This window comes from Rhincodon typus, chromosome 11, assembly GCF_021869965.1.
Source record: "Rhincodon typus isolate 14 chromosome 11, sRhiTyp1.1, whole genome shotgun sequence".
NCBI lineage: Eukaryota > Metazoa > Chordata > Chondrichthyes > Orectolobiformes > Rhincodontidae > Rhincodon > Rhincodon typus.
In genome coordinates, this window is record NC_063342.1 from 40,062,296 (window position 1) to 40,076,109 (window position 13,814).

Here is a 13,814-nt window from a genome sequence, read left to right on the forward strand (position 1 = left end):
TCAAAGAGTCAGGGGTGACAAATTGGCCTGCATACTTTCAGAATACTGAATTCAGTTCTGGTCTCCCTGCTATAGGAAAGATGTTGTTAAACTTGAAAGAGTGCAGAAAAGATTTACAAGGATGTTGCCGGGATTGGAAGCTTTGAGTTACGGGGAGAGGCTGAATAGGCTGGGACTATTTTCCCTGCAGTGTCAGAGGCTGACAGGTGACCGTTATAGAGGTTTATAAAATCATGAGTGGCGTGGATAGGGTGAATAGCCAAGGTCTTTTTCCCTCGGTAGGGGAGTCCAAGACTAGAGGGCATAGGTTTAAAGTGAGAGGAGAAAGATTTGAAAGGGATCTAAGGGGCAATTCTTTCATGCAGAGGATGGTGCGTGGAATTTATGGAATGAGTTGCCAGAGGAAGTGGTGGACGCTGGTACAATTACAACATTTAAAAGGTATCTGGATGGGTGTATGAATAGGAAGGGTTTAGAGGGATATGGGCCAAATACTGGCAAGTTGGACCAGATTAATTTAGGATATCTTCTTGGCATGGGCAAGTTGGTCCGAAGGGTCTGCTTCTGTGCTATACAATTCTATGACTCTATAAAAGATTAGCTAGCTATCAGAAAAGTGTGCAGGTGTAAATGGCTCATTTTCTGGTTGGTAAGATATAACAATTGGTGTGCCATAGGCACCAGAGCTATGGCCTCAATTTATTAAAAATTATATAAATGACTTGGATGAAGGGACTAAGAGTATGGTTACTAAATTTGTCATGACACAAAGATAGGTAGAAAAATAAATTCTGAAAGGACATAAGGAGGCTGCAAAGGGATTGTGTGGGCAAAGGTCTGGCAAATGGAGTACAATGTGAAGAAATGTGGAATTATTCATTTCTAGCAGACAGAATTTTTTAAAAAATCATCTAAATGATGAGAGATTACAGAGCTTAGATGCAGAGGGATCTGGGTGTCCTTACTCATGAGTCACAAAGGTTAGTACGTTGGTACAGCAGGTAATTAAGAAATTTTTACAAAGGGGATTGAATACAAAAGGAAGATTTGTGCTCAAGCCATACAAGACATTGGTGAGATCACAACTGGAATACTCATTTAAGGAAGGAAGTAAGTGTGCTGAAAGCAGTTTGGAGAAAGCTTACGAGACAAATACCTGACTGCCTTATGGAGAAAGATTCAACAGATTAGGCTTGTCTACAACTCCAACTAGTAAGAGGTGACTTGATTGAAATATTTGCAATTCTGAGAGGTCTTGACAGCATGTATGTGGAAACGCTGTATTCTGTTGAGGAGGATTCTAGACCTAGGGGTCTCTGTTGTTAATCCTAGACCTTGAGGAAGTTTCTTCAATTTTTTATGGTTCCAGGAAGGATATCAATACCCAATCCTAACCCTAAATTGTTAAGCCTGTAGGCATGAACTGACTCCCCCTCTTTATTCATTCTGCGCTTTGGTTGGTTGCAACAAGGTCATCTTAAAAATGGAACTGTTCCCTTGTGAGTATCATTATTCTAGGCCCATATGTTTTAAAAGACACCAATTTAACCAGGCTTTCTTCAGTTAACAATGAGTGAGTTTTATTAATGGCTAGATGCAAGAAGAATCAGTAACAAAATACACAATACAGATTAGAAATGAGGTGAGTCCAAAAAGATTTTTAAAAAAGATAAATGGATCAGACTCTGCCTTATTAGCAAAGAGAAAATAGATGAACATTGTGACCATTGCACTGGATGTTACTGTACTGATTGTAACGAGGTCAGCCAGCTGAACCTCATAGAATATGAGTTCCCTGATTTGGGCTATTAATCTCGTCCAATCAAGGAGATCTAGCTGATTAAAAGAATGAATGTTAGGGATATTGAGCTCCTGAATGCCTGACTCAGTGAGAGGCAATGCTATTGTCAAAGGCTGTGCATTTGTAAATAAAGGGTGAATGGAGATGGGAAAGCAGCCTTTGAAGAATTAATTCAGTTACCAGCAGCATTGACATCGGTAGTTGAACAGTCGGTTTCACTCTTCTTAGTTTGCAGGTTGATTGAGGTTCGGTTACTCTGATTCATAATCCAACTCCAGCATTCAGGGTAGAGGAGTCCTTCTGTTGTCCTGTTTCCTTTTGCCTGGCTTACATGCTGGCTGACTGCTAGTACTGAGTGTGAGAGTCCCTATAACCATCTGTCCTTGATGCTCAATGTATTACTACCTCCAAAGGTCAGACTGTAACAGCTGGAAGGTTAACATTGACCAGAAACTGAACTTGACCAGCCAAATAAATACAAAGACAACAAGATCAAGTCAGATGTTAGGAATTCTGTAGTGAGTAACTCTTCCTATCACCTATCCAAAATCTACAAAGCACTAGTCAGGAGTGCAATGTAATAGTCTCCACTTGCCTGGAAGGGTGCAGCTCCAGCAATATTCAAGAAGATCGGTACCATCCAGGCCAAAGCAACCTGCTTGATTTGGCAACTTAGACATTCAAGGGCAGAAGATGCCTGGGAACACCACCAACTGCAAGTCACATGCCACCCTGACTTGGAACAATTTCATCTACTGTTGCTGGGTCAAAATCCTGGAACTCCCTCCCTAACACCATTATGAGTAAACCTATATGTTGTTGATTATAGTGGCTCAAGAAAGCAGCTCTGCAGCACTTTCTGACAGGGGTGTGGAATAAATGCTGACCTAGCTAGTAATACGCTCATCCTACGAAAAAATAGAACAAAGACTAATGTCATAACTATTATGATTTTTATGTGAAGTATATTGCACATAATGTTTTTCAGGTAAGTTTTAAGTGCCATTTTCAGTTTTCATTGTGACCTGACTACAACAGTATTGAAATGGTTTACAAAATAGTAGATCATGATGATGGCTGTTGTAGACTTCACAACAACAAATGGGATGGTAAAATGGGAAGAAGCATGGCAACTGATGTTCAGTGGAGAGAAATATGAAGTGATGGACTCTGGGGGGATTAAAGTAGAAAGACAGTGTTAACTGCATGATTTTCGTAAGGCTAGATAAGGAGACATCAGAAACAAATTGGCAAAGATGGCCAAATTGACAAGGCAGTTAAAAAAAAGATTATAGATTTAGAAAAAGAGGCATAGAATATAAAAGCAATGTGTCATGATTGAACTTTATAAGTTACTAGTTAGGCCTCAGCTGGAATATTTTAAACAATTTTCAACACCACACTTTAGGAATGATGTAATTGCCTTCAAAAGATTACAGTGGAGGTTTATGAAGGTGTTATCAGGAATGAGGTGTTTCAGAGAGGTTGGAAAAATTAGGACTATTGTCCTTGGAATAGAGAAGATGCGATGAAACTCCCGAAGGAAGTGAAATGAAATGTCTGTATCCATGTGTTTGTGATTAATTGTCAAAGGTAGTCCAATTTCACAGTGCTTTACTTCCACAACACTACTGAATGGAAATAATTTCCTTTACATATCATGCAAAGGAAATTTAATTTAAAAACTGCTGCTACTAAAGATTAGAAAACATTTACTTAAATACTAAAATGCAGAATTCCTTTTAACCTCATTAATTGACCTCCTGAGGTGCTATGCGTGGTCATTCAGAATAATGTCTCCTTCTTTTCTGTCTCTGTTACATTATTATTTGTATCTCTGTCCCATCCTGCTTCTTCTTTTCTGACTTCTTCCTGATCTGCTTTTCACTGTCCTGCTTCCATGGCACCTTTTTTGCTGTTTTGCTCCCTGAAAGCATTTGATAATTTTTCTGTTTCTTTCTTTGTCTTATCCATTTTTTACTGAATGCAGATGATAACAGTGTTTTCAGTGGTGGGTGAGAAAGGTGATAACAACAAATGTAGTGGTGAAGTTGGTTTCCAGCAGGCATGCTTACCCCTGTGCAGGCCCACTTGTAAATTGTATCAGGAAAGTTTTTGGACATCATAGAAACAACTGAGGCCTTGGATTTTTGACCACATGCTGCTCATTTTACAAGCACAATATCAGCAGCTTGTGTTACCTGATCACCCTCATTATGTTTTGCATTAGCTGGAGATTTTCTTATAGGCTGCATTTGCTAATGCTGATACATGTGTGCTATGCGCCACTTTAAATCACATGTGTCCAGATTTTGCAGGATCTGGGGTCTTCCTGAAAACCTGCTCATTTTGCCCCGCTCTTTCCTCTGCCAATAAAAGATTATTTCTGTTCTATATTTGCTGCTGATGGTTCACTAGTGAACTAATCAACAGCAATTGTGGGAGGAGCGCAGGGTACACTTGAGTTGTCTAGCCAGCAGAGACTAAGTAAGTGGAAAAGAAGTAGAAGACACATCTGTGTCACCCAGTGTTGCAATTATAATAGCTGCATGTATGGTCCAACAATCAAACGTCATCATTGACTCAACCCAAAATAAATGCTACATTAAAAACTAATCTCAAAGTTGTAGAAAACAAGGATTATGGGAAGGTGATGGCCTAGTATTATTATTGCTAGGCTCCTAATCCAGAAATTCAGCAATATTCCGGGGGCATTGATTTGAATCCCATCACATCAAATGGTGGAATTTAAATTCCATATATAAAAAAAGCTCTGGAATTAAGAATCTAATGACCACAACACCATTGTTGATTGTTGGAAAAACCCATCTGGTTCACAAATGTCCTTCAGGGAAGGAAATCTGCCATCCTCACCTGGTCCAACCTACATGTGACTCCAAAGTCACAGCAATGTGGTTGATTCTCAACCACCCTTTGAAATGGCCTAGCAAGCCATTAATTTGTATCAATCGCTTCAAAGCCTCAACAAGGAAATGAAACCGGAAAGACCATCCAGCATTGATCTAGGCACCACAAATGAAACGTTCCTGTAAAGTCCTCCTAACTAACATTTGGGAGCTACTGTCAAACTTCAGAAAGCTGTCTCATAGACTATTAAAGCAAGACTTGACACAGTCATACTTATGGAATCAATCCTTGCAGACAATGTCCCAGACACCACATCACCACCTCTGGATATTCCTGTCCCACTGACAGGACATACTCAGCAGAAGTGGCAGCACAGTGGTATACAGTCGGGAGTGAGCTGCCTTAGGAGTCCTCAGCCTTGACTCTGGAACCCATGAAGTCTCATGTCATCTGGTTAAACATGGGCAAGGAAACCTCCTGCTGGATACCATCTACCATCCTCTGTCAGTTGATAAATCAGTAATCCTCCATGTTGAACAATACTGAGGGTGGCAAGGGCACAAAATGTACTCTGGGTGGGGATTTCAGTGTCTACCACCAAGACTGGCTCAGCTGCGGCACCACTGAATGAGCTGGTTAGGTCATAAAGGACAAAGCTGCTAGACTGGGTCTGCGGCAAGTGGTGAGGGAAATAATAAAAGGGAAAAACATACTTAACTTCATCCTTATCAATCTGCTGGCTGCAGATGCATCTGTCCACGACCATATTAGGAAGAATGACTACCACACAATCCTTGTAAAGATGAAGTTCCACCTTCACATTGAGAAAACCATCCGTTGTGTTGTGTGACACTATCACCATGCTAAATGGGACAGAATTTGAACAGATCTAGTAACTCAAAACTGGTCATCTATGAGGTCATCAACAGCAGCAGAATAATACTCCAATACAATTTTCAGCCTCATGGCCCGGCAAATACCTCACTCAACCATTACCATCAAGCTAGGGGATCAACCCTGGTTCAATCGAGGGTTCAGGAGAGCATGTCTGGAGCAGTACCAGACATACCTGGAAATGAGGTGTCAACCTGGTGAAGCTATCAAACAGAACTACTTGTATGCCAAACAGCATAAGCACTAAGTGATAGACAGAGCTTACTGATTCCAAAACCAATGGATCTGACCTTACAGTCCTGCCACATTGAGTTGTGATTGGTGGTGGACAATTAAACATCTCAATGGAGGAGGAGGAGGCTCCACAAATATCCCCATCCTCAATGATGGAAAACCCCAACACATTAGTGCAAAAGATAAGGCTGGAGAGTTCACAACAATCTTCAGCCAGAAGTGCCAAGTGAATCTCCGCCTCCTCCAATGGTCCCCAACATCATAGGTACCAGTCTTCAGCTAATTCAATTCACTCAACAAGCTACCAAGAAATGGTTGGAGGCACTGGATACTGCAAATGCCATGAGTCCTGTTAACATTCCAGCAATAGCAATGAAGACTTCTGCTCCAGAACTTTCTGTACCCCTAAACAAGGTGTTCCAGTGCAAGTACAACACTGGCATCTACCCAACAGTGGAAGATTGCCCAGGTATGTCCTATAAGCAGAAAGCAGGACAAATCCAACCCAGCCAGTTACCGCCCCATCAGTCTACTCTGGGTCATTAATAGAGTGATGGAAGGTGTCATCAGCAGTGCTATCAACCAGCAACTGATCAGCAATAATGCTTACTAATGCCAAGTTTGGGTCACTCTGCTCCTGACTTCATTACAGTCTTGGTTCAAACATAAACAAAAGAGCTGGATTCCTGGGGTGAAGTGAGACTGACAGTCCTTGACATCAAGAGTCGTACCTAGCACATAGGAAGATGGCTTTTGTTGTTGGAGGTTAGTCATCTCAGCTCCAGGACATCTCTTCAGGAGTTCCTCAGGGTAGTGTCCAAGGCCCACCCATCTTCAGCTGTTTCATCAATGACCATCCCTCCATCATAAGGTCAGAAGTGGGGATGTTTGCCAATGATTGCACAATGTTCAGTGCCATTCACAGCTCCTCATATACTGAAGTAGTCCATGTTCAAATGAACAAAACCTGGACAATTATTCAGACTTGGCTGACAAGCGGCAAGTAACATTCGCACCACGCAAATGCCAGATAATGACCATTTCCAATGGGAGGCAATCTAACCACCTCCCTTTGACATTCAATGACATCACCATCACTGCGTTCCCTACTATCAACAACTTGGGGGTTAGGATTGAAAACTAAATTGGACTCACTACAAATACTGCAGCAAGTAACTCACGTGCTGACTCCCCAAAGCCTGCCCTCCATCTACAAGGCACAAATCAGAAGTGTGATGGATTAGTGCAGCTTTAACATTTAAAAAGCTTGACACTATCTAGGACAAAGCAGTTCTCTTGATTGGCACTACATCCACAAGCATCCACTCCACCACTGACGCTCAGTAGCAGCAGTGTGTACAATCTACAAGATGCACTGCAGAAATTCACCTAGGACCCTGTCTGGCATTTGGCAACGTGAGTGAGAACAATCGTATATCTATCTTTATATTATCTTTCCCACAAAGATTAACTTGGTTGGAAGATTCAAATGAACCCAAGTAGAACATAAATGTCTTTCACAAAAGAATTTTTTTTTCGCTGTGAGCAAAACTATGAGAGAGCAACTACATTATAAAAGATCAGAGACTTAGAACTAGTTAGCAATTTATTTTATGCTTAATTTAAATTGTATAAGTAATTGATGGACATAGGTTTTAAAATGTTTTGTGAACCTATGGATCTTATTCCAATTGGCTTATATTAATAATTAATATGATTATAATATAGTTCCAAGATTATTTGTATTGACGAGTCAGCAGATGATTGTAGGCAATTAATAGTCAAGTGGACTAAAATTGGCAATTAGTGTGGAAGTCCTGCTTCTAACAAACTGCATTGAGTTGAAGGAAAGATTAAAGAACAAAAGTCAGACTATAATGGATTTAGTACAAGATCAATAAGCCAACCTGATTTCAATCAGGCAGGGGAGTTGTAAAGTCCAGCGCAAACTTATCATTGCAGCACGTGTTAGTTTTGGAAGAGATTATTAAACTCTAGTATTGAATTGCTGTCTTATTGATCCCAACCTTTCAAAGACCGTTCAAAAAATGACTGAAGTCCATTTAGATTTAGTCTAAGATCGTAATTAGCTCAAAGCATTAGATCACTGATCAATCACTCACTGAAACTACTGATACCTGAAGTTAAATCATTTTTATATTTATTATGGATAAATTATGTACTGCTTTCTTCCTCCTGAATTTACTAATTCCTACACTCAATTATAGACTTCATGTGCTGGACATTGCATAGACGCACTCACCATTGTGACTGAGTAAATTGGGAATTACACATGCACAATTAAACTCTTGCCATCAGAGCTACTCTGGTCCTCTTCAATGTTTATTGTAACAGTCCTTGCCAATAAACTTGGTATTGGGTAAAAATGACATGAACTTTCCATACTTGGATCACAACAGTTCTTTGCTAAAGACACCTCAAAAAATGAGGGCTTCTGTATTTGGAAATAAATATATTTATGATTGTGTGGGAAGGGACAAATACTGTTGGTTACATAAATATAGAGTCTCATGCCTGCAGACACGAATTACTGCTAGATCTGTTTTAATTATCTTTCTATGTGTCTTTTACCAATCTTTCTTAAATCCACCTATCTTTCCCAATCTTTATTTCACTTTGTGTATCATATTAATCTAATTTTTGCTTCATTGTAAACTCCCACACACATACTGGCAACTGAAGTATCAAAAATATTTCTAAACAAAGTAAGTATGTCAGAGAAAAAAGAAAAATTTGGATTATGCAGGTAGGTTTAAATGACGTAGAAGTAAATACAAAAACAAAATAGTGCAGGAACTGGAAATCTGAACAAAAAGCTGAAAATGTGGAGATATGTCACAGTTAGAGTTAAATTTGAAGCTTGTGACCTTGTATCAGAATTGAAATAGCATTCACAATTCAAACAGCTTGGAGGCAGTGTGGATTTTGCAGCTGCTTTTGGGATTGCAGGCTGAGTTAAAGATTTATTATAGATTTTTTTACAGTTATTATATTTCACTAATATCAGATTTTTATTAATTTTGTTTCATTAACATTTAAAAAAGACCCAAAAACCCAAACAAATGGGCTTTTTTTTAAAACAAGTTTTTTAGGATATATAGTGAGCAGCTGAGAGTTCATTTTTATTCTAAATTCAAAAGTTAAAAAATGACTATATCTGTTTTAAAAGGTTTTTTTTTAAAAAATGAACAGTTTTTGTTTAAATAAGGAGTTGTGTTTTCGTTTTGGGGAGTTCTACATGTGGTCAGCTGTGGAGAAGATTTTTAAGGAATTTATTGAAGAAGAGTTTTATATGTTTGACATATATATATTTTAACTTTTTACATTTTAACATTATTTTCTGTAGGTAATGAAAGGTAGTTTATTTATCAGCTGTTATTGAAAATCCTTTATTTAGGCTTAATGTTATTAAGGGTATATGTGAGGTATAGAGAGAGCTAGCTAGTAGATTTAGAAAAGTGATTACATAGCAGGATCAGTCAGATGATGGTTGAGACAACAAGGTGCAGAGCTGGATGAACACAGCAGGCCAAGCAGCATCATAGGAGCAGAAAGGCTGACGTTTCAGGCCTAGACCCTTCATCAGAAATGGGGGAGGGGAAGGGGGTTCTGAAATAAATAGGGAGAGAGGGGGAGGCGGATAGAAGATGGATAGAGGAGAGGATAGGTGGAGAGGAAACAGACAGGTCGAAGAGGCGGGGATGGAGCCAGTAAAGGTGAGTGTAGGTGGGGAGTTAGGGAGGGGATAGGTCAGTCCAGGGAGGATGGACAGGTGAAGGGGGCGGGATGAGGTTAGTAGGTAGGAGATGGGGGTGCGGCTTGAGGTGGAAGGAGGGGATAGGTGGGAGGAAGAACAGGTTAGGGAGGCGGGGACGAGCTGGGCTGGTTTTGGGATGCGGTAGGGGGAGGGGAGATTTTGAAGCTTGTGAAATCCACATTGATACCATTGGGCTGCAGGGTTCCCAAGCGGAATATGAGTTGCTGTTCCTGCAACCTTTGGGTGGCATCGTTGTGGCACTGCAGGAGGCCCAGGATGGACATGTCGTCTGAGGAATGGGAGGGGGAGTTGAAATGGTTCGCGACTGGGAGGTGCAGGAGTTTATTGTGAACCTAGCGTAGGTGTTCTGCAAAGCGGTCCCTGAGCCTCTGTCAGAAAAGGTAAAAAGATAGTTCAAAAGTCTCCAGTGGCTATTCCTCTACCAAATAGATATTCAGTTTTTTGAATTATTGAAGGGGATGGTCTCTCCGAGGAAAATGGAAGGGGCAGTCATTTATTGGACACTTGGAATGATTCTTATGTTAAGCAGCGTTTCACAAAATTTAAAAGAACTATTTTTATGGGGAACTCTCCTGTCAGGGGCATAGACAGGAGATTCTGTAGCAGTGAGCGTAAATTTAGGATGGCTTGTTGCTTTCCTGGTGCTAGGATTAAGGATGTTTCTAAACATTTCAATCATATTGTTAAAGGTAGATTGAGAAGCCAGAAATTTAGTACACGTTGGTAGGAATGACATTTTTAAGGAAAAAATTAAAGCAGTACAAAGTGAATTTAAGAGGTTAGTAGAAGATTAAAAAATAGAACCTTAAAGGTAGCAATTTCTAGTTTACTCCCAATGCCAAACTCAAATGAGGGAAGGAACAAAAGGATAAAGAAGATAAATCAATGGCAGAAGAGGTGGTGTATTGTCCAGGAATTCTGGTTTTTGGACAATTGGAATGTCTTTTGGGATAGAAAAGACCTGTTCAAAAAGGATGGGATCTAACCTGAACTGGAAATGGAACAATATCTCAGCAGGGAGATTTGCTCATTCCATTAAGGGAGATTTTATACTGATAGAGAGGGGGAATGGAGGAATTCTAAGTAGCAGTATAAATAGAAGGATTGATGGGGAAAGTTCTGAATGTGAAGAGAGCACATCATAACTGCTGTAATTAGAGAAGATATTTCTGAAAAGTTTTTTGAGGAAGTTACCGAAAAGATTAATGATGGCAGTAGACATTGTTAATTTCGATTTTAGTAAAGCCTTTGACAAGGTTCTGCAAGGTAAACTAATTAGTAAAGTAAAGTTAGGCCATGTGGGATTCAGGGTGAGTTCACCAGTTAGATACATATTTGCCTTAACGGCAGAACACGGAGAGTGGTGGAATATTGCTTTTCGGACTGGAGGCCTGTCACCAGCGGTGTTCCACAGGGATCAGTTCTGGGTCCTCTTTTGTTTGTCATTTATATAAATGATTTGGATGAGAATATAGAAGACATGGTTAGTAAGTTTGCGGATGATATCAAAATTGGTGGCATTGTAGACATTGAAGAAGATTTTCTAAGATCACAAAGGGATCCTAATCAAATGTGCCAATGGGCTGAAAAATGGCAGATGGAATTCAATCTGGATAAATGTGATGTATTGCATTTCAGTACAACAAACAAGGGTAGGGTTATACGATTAATGGTAGGGCCTTGGGTACTGTTGTAGAACAGATGAACCTAGGGGTGCATTTTCTGTAGTTTGTGTCACGTAAAGACAGGGTGGTTAAAAGACGTTTGGCACATTTGCCTTCTTTGCTCAGTCCTTTGAGTATAGGGGTTGGGAATTCATATTGTGGTTCTACAGGCCATTGGTGAGGCCTCTTCTGGAATACTGTGTCCAGTTCTGGTCGCCCAGTTATAGGAAGGATATTATTAAGCTGGAGAGTCTTCAGAAGATATTTACCAGGATGTTGCCAGGTATGGAAAGTTTGAGTTATAAAGAAAGGCTGGATAGGCTGGATCTTTTTTCATTGGAGCATTGGAGGTCGAGAGGTGACCTGATAGAAGTTTATAAAATAATGAGGGGTATAGATAGAGTTAATGGTGGTTGTCTTTTCCCTAGGATGGGGAACTTCAAGACAAGGGGGCACATTTTTAAGGTGAGAGGAGAGTGATTTAAAAAGACATGAGGGGCAAATTTTTTACACAGAATGTGGTTCACAAGTGGAATGAACTTCCTAGGGAAGTGGTGAATGCGGGTACAATTACATTTGAGACATTTGGATAGGTACATGAATAGGAAAGGTTTGGATGGATATGGGCCAGGAGCAGGCAGGTAGGACTAGTTTATTTTGGGATTATGTTCGGCATGGACTTGTTGGACCAAAGGGCCTGTTTCTATGCTGTATCACTCTATACGCTATAAGTAGCTGAGCATGGCTTGATCTAAAAAAAATTTAATATCCATTTTTGTTGTGTAAACCAGCAGCCCCCTGGAAATTTTAACATTCAAGTATTAGATATTTGAATACTGGTTAGATTTGGTCCTGTCAAAGTACAATGTGGGGCTTGTTGCAAGGTTTTAACAGTTAACTCAGATCAATTCAAGGATAAATGAATAACGATCAGGGAGATAGTAGGAACTGCAGATGTTGGAGAATCTGAGATAACAAGGTGTAGAGCTGGATGAATACAGCAGGCCAAGCAGCATCAGAGGAGCAGGAAAGCTGACGTTTCGGGCCTAGACCCTTCTGAAGAACACCTTGTTATCAACGATCAGGGAGATTTCAATTTGTGAGAGAGTCAAAGAAGATTTCTCCATGTTGCTAAAGAGTTGCTATTTGTTGGCTGCATCCAGTTGGGATAAAGAATGACCCATGGGTAGTATGGTTCTGCTGTGCCACTGATTAGATGCTGGAGTGTAGTCTTGTAAAGCCCAGTTGGATGAAATCTTAGAAGAGTTTGAGTAGCTGGGAGGTGAGCAGTTGTTAGTAGTATGTGGTTGAGGAGCTTTATTTAGATGCTGGAATATAGCTTGGCTGAAACAGTGGGACCCAGTCTCAGAAGTAGGTCAACAAAACCGCTGGAAAAGCTCAGCGGTCTGGCAGCATCTACGGAGAGAAATCTTTGGGTCTAATGATCCTTCCTCAGAACAGTTCACATTTGCAAGCAGTCTCCAAAATCCTGGGGAATGTAGTCTTTGAGAATAGATTAAACTACCAGGATATTTTTGGTTGTTTAATATCCCGCATGAAGAAAACAAAGTGTACTGAAGTTTGGTGATTCAAAGTCTCATTAACACCTAGGTGGGTTGCTGAGAAATCCATGGGATCTGTCTTGACCATTAATGCTGATTAATGTTTCTATGGAATGTTTGCTTCCAGTTTGTCTGTTAATCCTTGTGTTATATCTGGATGTTAACATACAAGTTGCATACACATTTAGATTATTTTACTTTTCCAACTTTGTATCATAAAGTTTATTTTATTTGTTCAAAGCCATTAAAACTCATATCTTTTTTTTCTGGGTTCAAATTTTGTCAACTTCAAACTGAAATGTTATTGATCCCTGAAAAGATCATGACATAAATTTAGCAATCTTGACTGGGATTGTAACAGATGATGACTGCATTCTGAAAAGGGAATCCCCAAACATGTAGGACACAGGGGTTCACCACCAACTGCAATTTCCCATCCATGGTACATACCATCCTGCCTTAGAAATAAACTGCTGTTCCTTCACTGCTGCTAGGTTAAATTTCTGGAGCTTGCTTCCAAATAGCATTGGTGGTGTATCTATACCACATGGACTAAAATGTCTCAAGAAAGCAGTTCGCCACTGCTTTATCGGACACATTTAGGGATAGGCAATAAATGCTGGTTTAACCAGAGATGCCTGCATTCCAGGAATGAATTTTTTAAAAAGAAGTTATTTACAGGGGTAGCCAGTCAAGTTGCAGGTGAGATGCTTTTGATTTACTTTTGTTCTTACAAATCTTGTGGAAACACTATGTTGAGTTCTTTAAGAAATTTCGGTTACTTGATGGATACAGTGGATAATTTCACTGTGATTCCCACTGACTCAGTTTTGCTAAGGCTCCTTGCTGCCATGCTAAATCAGATATAGTAGGAACTGCAGATGCTGGAGAATCTGAGATAACAAGGTGTAGAGCTGGATGAACACAGCAGGCCAAGCAGCATCAGAGGAGCAGGAAGGCTGACGTTTCGGGCCTAGACCCTTCTTCAGAAA

The 13,814-nt window shown here is 40.1% G+C and overlaps 1 protein-coding gene across 1 annotated transcript in view; it reads left to right on the forward strand.

Moving 5' to 3' along the window:
• The window catches only part of efhc2 (EF-hand domain (C-terminal) containing 2), a 103,222-nt gene that overhangs the window by 43,915 nt on the left and 45,493 nt on the right, over positions 1-13,814 (forward strand). The window lies entirely within an intron of this gene.